The 7922-nt window shown below is 51.9% G+C and overlaps 1 pseudogene; it reads left to right on the top strand.

The window, feature by feature from the left end:
• Nucleotides 1–4904: 4904 nt before the first annotated feature.
• On the top strand, nt 4905–6325 carry LOC140428621 (uncharacterized; annotated as a pseudogene).
• The last annotated feature ends 1597 nt before the right edge of the window (nt 6326–7922 follow it).

The raw sequence follows: 7922 nt of genomic DNA, 5'->3' as shown, positions 1-7922 counted from the left end.
GGAACTAACGCAGAGATGTGGAGAATGTGCAAACTCCACATAGACAGTCACCCAAGGCCAGAATCGAACCCGGGTCCCTGGCACTGTGAGGCAGCAATGTTAACCATTCTGTCACCGTGCCGCCCCTTCGATGCATTCACTGGGGTGCATACATGCTAACTTCGAAAACTATCAAAAGCTGACAAAATGCTTCAAAAAAACTGACATAACTTTCAAAGGCAATAAACCTTTGATTGTGAAGACGAAAGCCAAGAATATTTGGATCATGTATTGTAGGTATACGCAACAATTCATCATATATATTGGAGGGAAAGGGCCAAGTTCATGAAAGCCTGAAGGAGAAATTTCAAACATCGGAGGCATAAAATGGCCTCTCGAGGTACATCAAGGCTAGGTTTACAAAATATATGATGCCCTCTGTTTAATTTTAAACAGGTTTGCATTCCACAATTAATTAATTTTTAACCTTAAAAACATCATGGTTCATCCTTACCCAAATCTAGGGTGCGATCTAACCAAATTGCAACAGAGACCCGTAACGAGTGCATTTAGTCGAGTGTTTACCGAGGCTCGCAGCGCCGAGAAGCATCATGCTACCTATTGGGACTTTGTTGCAATTCGTAACCTCAGAAGGGAACGCCCCACTGATGTCGCACTTAGTCCTCCTGTTTCCTGCACCGAGGAGCTCCGCCCGCCGTTCACTTCCACTCCGCACGAAGAGATTAATGGCGTCCTGATCTCTCGACCCCGAACACCCCCAAAACCTCAACTCACCAATAAGGGGGTTCTGCCCCCCTCCCCAACGCACCCCACCTCACACAGACAGGGTATCCCTGGGCTCAATCCCGCCGTGGGAAAAATGCCAGCCTGGCACCCTGGCAGTGCCAAGGTGCCACCGTGCCCAGAGGAAAACACCTGGGAGCCTCCGCCATTCTGTCTGGTCCCCATTTGTGAGGACCAGCGCTAACCAGCACTTGCCCGAGGTCTTCAAGGCAAAGAGGTTAGATCCCAGGGCCTTGGTAAGTCAGGCGAATGCATATAAGAATGAGACTAGCTGTCTCGCTCTAACATGCAGATTTGCCAGATAGTGATGCCGCCCACAATGGGCGGGATTCAGCTCGTGTCATCTCAAGAGATCATGTTAGATCTTGCGAAGCGTGGCGAGCTGGGTAAATCCAGCACCTACTGGCTGCCGTTCAGGTGCAACACGGCCGGTAAAGTGCCCCCTTGCTTCTAATGAATTTAATAGGGATCGGCTCTCTTAAAACGCCACCCCAGCTCTCAATGCTTGCAATCTCAGTCGCTGTAAATCTAACCGACTCTATATTAAATTCCTAAGTATAGAAACTTCCAGAGACATCATAGAAAGTGACTTTTTCTAAAGTGACCTCTATCATGTCCTTTGGGTATAATCATGCTATATTTGCCAAACTGTGTTCAGTGTTTAATACTGAGCTTTCGTCTCTGTTGGAACAGCAGAGGTCAAAGGTTGCTCCTACTGCCACAGGAAGTAGTTGGGGCCAAAACATTGGGGACGGGATTCTCTGTCCCGGGATGCTCGGATCGCATTCCCCTAACCCCAATAACGCATTGCCTGTCCATGCCTCCTCTACCAAATCTCCCCCCACATCCCCCCCCCCCCCCACCCCGCCACAGGGACCCCTGTAATAGGGGGAACCCCCACAGGGATCCCTGTAATAGTGAGACTCCCACCACAGGGACCCCTGTAGTAGAAAAAAAAACCACAGGGACCCCCTGCCTAAAGGAACCCCCTCCACAGGCCCTCCAACACACAGATCCCCTGCCCCCTCTTCCCAGAAAAGGGACTCCTATCTGGAAGCTAGAGAGCTGTCCAGACAGTACCAGTGGGAATCATTATAGCTGTAATACTTACCTTGCAGCTCCAAGTGTCCATTCCTGCAAGGAGAGGAGAGCAGCTGTGCCTGCCTCTGGTTCCCACAGATCCATTAGCTGCAAGCCATTCATAGCTTTCAAGTAATGGTTGTGATTGACTGTTTCTACAAACCATCTGCAGCTTTGATCCATTCATATCCCTTCACGGTTCAGTGGCCTAAGTGGTAAAACCCCAATGTTTGTAAACATTGGCAACATCAATGAACAATCAAAGAAATGTAAGTTCCTTCCGAGCATAAGTGCAGTCTAATCACTCAAGCGTGTGATTTCACTGTACTTACATCTCTGTAGGGGTCCACATATTACATGGATCTGGGGGGGGGCGGGGGGTAGGTCGGATCACTCCTGTACATGGGTGAAGGGGTTCACCCAGGCAATCTGGAGTTGTAGGGCTGCTGTGCTGTTGGCGGGGGGAGGGGGGGGAGGCCGGGGCAGATTTGGGGTGAGGGGGCCGGTGGTAGCTGGCCACGGGACCTCGCTATCGGGCTGCCCGCTCAAGATTGTGGCCCAATAGTAGGATTCCCTGGGAAAGGCTATGTCTGGAGGAAGTGTCTAGCTTTACAACGAAAAGATCAGCGAAACCCGAGCACCGACTGCCCGACCAGTGAGGGACTAGCAGCCGCGCCATGTAAAACACAAGGCCTTCGCAAAATAAACGGCCAGAAAATTGCCCAGTCCGTGGCCGCGCGTGCGCACGGCGACGACCTGCAGCGGCCACGCTGTACAACATGGAGCCAGCCACGCGCGGACCCGACCTGCCAGATAGTGCTCCATGGCCCCCCATTCGCCAGCCCAGGGCCACCCCCCAACAGTCCCCCAGCCCTTGCCGAAGCCCCGCCCTGGCCAGCAGCACGACTCCCCCCCCCGACTGTGACAGTGCTGGACACAGTCTGCAGCCGCCACAGCGGGTTCACAAAATCCGAGAGGGCAAGTGAACCGCACCGTCGGGAACTCGGCCCATCGGGGCGGGCCTTCAGGTAACGTCCTGAGGCCGTCTCAGATGACACAGTTTTGGAGGGGGCGGAGCAGCCGAAAACAGGCGCCGCCGCGAATTCGGTCCTAAATAGGGATTCCCTGCCCGATCACAAGAGAATCCTGCCCTTAGTCTCCCAAATTGAGAATCTAGGCTTGATTGTTTTTGCGAAGCAGTTAGATATAGCTCTTGGGGTGAAGGAGATCAAAGGATACAGGGAGGAAGGCGGGCAGACTATTGAGTTGGATGATCAGCCATGATCAGAATGAATGGTGGAGCAGTCTCGAAGAGCTGAATGGCCTCCCCCTGCTCCTGTTTTCTATATTGACAGAAAACACTGGCTGCACTAGAAATTTGTCTCCGTGACATAGCTGGAGCCAGTGCTGCAAAAGTAAGACGGCCTCAGAATGGCACGCACAAGACTTACGACCACTTTCCAGTGCAGTCGACATGGCAGCAGATGCTGGGAAGGATACTAACAGTATGATTCATTTTAATTGTATATTGGTTGTGTTTAATTGTTTGCAGGTGGTGACTTTTAACTGGGGCTTCACTGGTGCTCCTATGAATAGACACGGACTGATGTTGAGGAAGTTGCATTGGGAGGCCTTGTTTGTAATGTGTAATTCTGTAAATAAATGCTTATAAAAGTATGTAAAGATTGGCTCTGGTTCTATCCTTCACCTTTCTGGATTATAACAGTCATGCGTACGGCAGAAATGTCCAAGCTGGCCAGACCATGATGTCAGACAGCTGCTCCGTCTGATTTGAGGCATGTCATTGAAATGCAGACCATGCAAGCCCACTGAACACATGCAGTCCCACCTACGAACGTACATGTGTTGAGCTGCCAAGAGCGCTATTTAAAGGGAAAGACATACATTTTTAGAGAGGGTGATATAGACGAGTTTCTGCTATTGGTGAAAGGGTTGAGGATCTGGTCATCTGTTCACACAAAAAGGTTTGGAGGCTGTAGTAGGAGTGCATCCCCATCTCCAGCACGATACAGGATGGAAACAGAGGCTACAGAGAGTGGATGATCTGATTGCTGTCATAATATACGCACAGGTATATGATGGTGCACAGACAGGCAGTGATTGACACACAGGATGACCAGTGAACACACAGAACACAGCAGCCAATCACCAGACAGGACACGATCACTATAAAGCCAGAGGGCGCTAGTTTTCCCGCTCTCTTGGGATCCAGCCTCTGAGACAGTCAGGGCCCATGAGCAGCAACTAGAACACACACCATGTGGTAGTAAGATAGTCTAGGTCAGGTTAGCCTCAGGTCTGCAGTCAAATCAGCATAGTGTCAACCCACAGTTAAAGTATGTGTAATAGTTAAGAGTTCAATAAAATCGGCCGGGGGAAGGGTGGGGACGAGTGCGCATGCTCGGGTTCGGTGTGGGGGGGGGGAGGGGAGGGGGGAGTGTGCATGCTCGGGTTCGGCGTGGGGGGGAGGGGAGGGACGAGTGTGCATGCTCGGGTTCAGCGTGGGGAGGGGAGGGACAAGTGCGCATGCTCCAAACTAGCCAAGGGGGCGGGACCAGTGCGCAGGCGACGTCTTGTCATCGTTGGGGGGGGGGGGCGCATGCTCGGTTTCGGCGGTAGGGGGAGGGTCGGGGAGGAGGGACAAGTGCGCATGGTCCAAGCCCGCCAGGCTCGCGGAGCGTGGGCAGGGCTTGCCCAACGGCCGACGCCCCTTTGAAACGATTGGATGGGGGAGAGCGCCGATTGGTGGCGGACGAGGGAGGAGCTGATTGGGGGAGCGAGGTGGGGAGGACGCTGATTGTACGGCGGACACGGCCACGCCCCTGCCTTCCGCCGCCGCCAATCAGAGGGAGGCGGGGGGGGCGTCGCCCGCTATAAAAGGCCAGGCGGGGGCGGCCGAGCGACCTCTGCGTCGCCCGAGTCCGAAGGAGGAGGATCGCCCCGCGTGCCACAGCTGCTGTTCCCGCTCCGCACTTACCGCCAGAACATTTCCTATTCCCCCTCACCCCGGGGCACATTCCAGCTAGCCAGGGAGACCACACCACCGGCAAGACGGCGCCCTCGTACGAAAGAGACATGGAGGAGCCTGAGCAACTCCAAAAACTCTTCATTGGCGGCTTGAGCTTTGAAACCACAGACGACAGTCTACGGAACCACTTTGAACAATGGGCCGGCTGACAGATTGTGTGGTGACGAGAGACCCAAATACGAAGCGTTCCAGGGGTTTTGGGTTTGTGACTTATTCCTGCGTCTCGGAGGTCGACAGTGCAATGACTGCCAGACCACACAAGGTTGACGGTCGGGTTGTTGAGCCTAAGCGCGCGGTGTCAAGAGAGGACTCCACCAGACCTGGGGCACACCTAACCGTGAAGGAGATCTTTGTTGGTGGCATTAACGAAGACACCGATGAACATCAACTCCGCGACTACTTTGAGAAGTTTGGCAAAATCGAAGTGATAGAAGTGATGACTGACCGACAGAGCGGGAAGAAGAGGGGGTTTGCCTTCATCACGCACGACGACCACGATGCCGTTGACAAGATTGTTGTTCAGAAATACCACACGGTCAATGGGCATAATTGCGAAGTGAGGAAGGCACTGTCCCGTGAGGCGATGCAGAACTCTGGCATGAACCAGCGAGGGCGTGGGAGCTCTGGCAACTTCGGCCGAGGCAACTTTGGCAACTCTAGTGGAAACTTTGGAGGCCGTGGCGGCGGAAGTGGCAACTTCTTCAGCCATGGTGGCTTCGGAAGCAACTCGCAAGGCGGTGGTGGAGGAGGCGGTGGTAACTATGGAGGATGCGGAGATGGCTACAATGGATTTGGTGACACAGGTGGTGGATATGGTGGTGGAGGCAGTGGTTATGGAGGTGGTGGCGGCAGAGGTGGCCCCGGCTACGGAGGCAGTCCAACATACGGCAACCAGGGGGGTGGTGGTGGCGGCGGCTATGGTGGTGGCGGAGGAGGCAGCAGTGCCTATGAGGGCTACAATGGTGGATTTGGCGGAGGCAACTTCGGCGGCGGCGGAGGCAACTACAACGACTTTGGCAACTATCCAAACCAGCAGTCATCTAACTACGTGCCCATGAAGGGAGGCGGCGGCGGTGGTGGAGGAGGCTATGGTGGAGGAAGAAACTCTGGCGGGCCGTATGCAAGAATACAGTACTTAGCAGGCGAGGATGAGCCAGGAGATTGTGACAGGGAGACAGCAGGTTACTGCAATACAAATCTCAACCAAGCACAGGGCACAACTGCTACCGGAAGAGAAAGACAAAAATGTCTATTTTAGTCAGAAAAGTCAGTGTTTGAACTCATGAACTTTTGAAAGGAAAAAATTTAAACCCACATGCATGGATATCTGCGTAAGGACTGTAATTGTTATTTTGATAAACTGTTGAACAGGTTATTTTATAGTTGTGACTATTCCCCCCCCCTTTCCCCCCCCCCCCCCTCTGGATGAACATTCCAGCCAGTTTTTATTAAACTTGTTTTTTTTTTGTTGATTTCATTGCTCCAGCTTTTTAAGTGATATAAATGTATTAGTTGTGATCATGACTCGGAATAAAATACTTTCCATTTAATAGTCAAAAAAAATAAAAAAAAATTCAATAAAATCAAGTTGCATTTCTTCAAGTGTTGGAAGCCTGTCTCTCTCACTGCTGCAGCAAATGCAGTCCTCGCAGACCCGGCATACCCAACACATCATGGTACCAGTGAGTTATGCTTATAGTCTGCCTTTGACCAGCGATCAGCCATCCGGTAACATGGACAGCGTCTGCTCTCCCCCGCAGCTCCGCATCGCCGGCAACCTCGGTGCGAACTGGAAGACTTTCAAGCAGACATTCCAGCTGCATCTTGATGCCACCGAACTGGAAACCACATCGGATGACAGGAAGATCGCTCTCTTCCTCTCTACAGCCGGGGACCACGCTCTCCACATCTTCAACTCCCTCATCTTTGCAGAAGGCGAGGACAAGACAAAGTTTAAAACAGTCCTGCTGAAGTTCGACAGCCACTGTGACATCAAAGTCAACGAGAGCTTTGAACGCTATGTGTTCCAGCAGAGGCTGCAGGGTAAGGATGAACCTTTCCAGTCCTTTGTAACCCACCTCTGTACCCGGCATACCCAACACATCAATTGCAAGTTGCAGGAGGAGACCTGGATGGGCTGCCCATGAGTGCCCACTTAGACCTTGGATCCCTTAGGCAGCATCGCTTTACTGTCTCATTTTCCCGTCCAACTGCAATGTCCCATCACAGCATTACTTAGGCAAAATAAAAGGCAACAATATAAAACTTGCCAGAACATCATTAGAAAACAATACATACAATGAAACAAGCAAAACTGAAAGCTTCACCCTTGTTCAGTCATTTGCATGCACAGTGCTCCTTCAGAGTGCTGCCCCAGTGCCTGCAGAGTGGCTGGGGGAAGTCTGCTGACTTTCACGAGAGGGGAGACTGCAGACACATTACAGTATGACCTTCAGCAACTCTGGACCTTCAGGAAATCATGAGGATTATTTCTGGGGCCTTAAGACAAAGGCAGTTTGAGTGGCTCGCTGTGCTAGTGCACATTGAACCTCCTGATGTCCGAAGGGAAAAATCCTCTTCAAAGAACACGATCAGCTGACAGTTAAAAATGCACTGCCATTGACACAAGACATCAAAACAAAACCCCACACACTTGTCTGAAACCCCACAGTCCTGACTGGAACACACTCCACACCCTATAAAATGATGGCAATCCTAACTTTTGATGATGCAGGCCAACCTTAACATGGTAACTGACCCGAGTGATGAAGTCCCAGGTTGCAACCGTTCGTGGAAAATCTGGACAACCCTGAAGTGCTTGAGGACGGGGCTGGGAAGATGTAGGCACCGCCTCCACAAGTTGAATGAGAGAAACAGCTCAAATTTGTGACTGTTCCCTCCAAGACAGACCATCGCCCATACACTGAACTTCTGCCATAAGAGCTATATTGCTGGTGGCATCACAACCATTCACGTTGCATTAGCTGAAGGCATTGAATAAATTGTTAAC

This window comes from Scyliorhinus torazame, chromosome 8 (genome assembly GCF_047496885.1).
Source record: "Scyliorhinus torazame isolate Kashiwa2021f chromosome 8, sScyTor2.1, whole genome shotgun sequence".
Classification (NCBI taxonomy): domain Eukaryota; kingdom Metazoa; phylum Chordata; class Chondrichthyes; order Carcharhiniformes; family Scyliorhinidae; genus Scyliorhinus; species Scyliorhinus torazame.
This window is presented reverse-complemented; position numbering and strand designations above follow the sequence as displayed.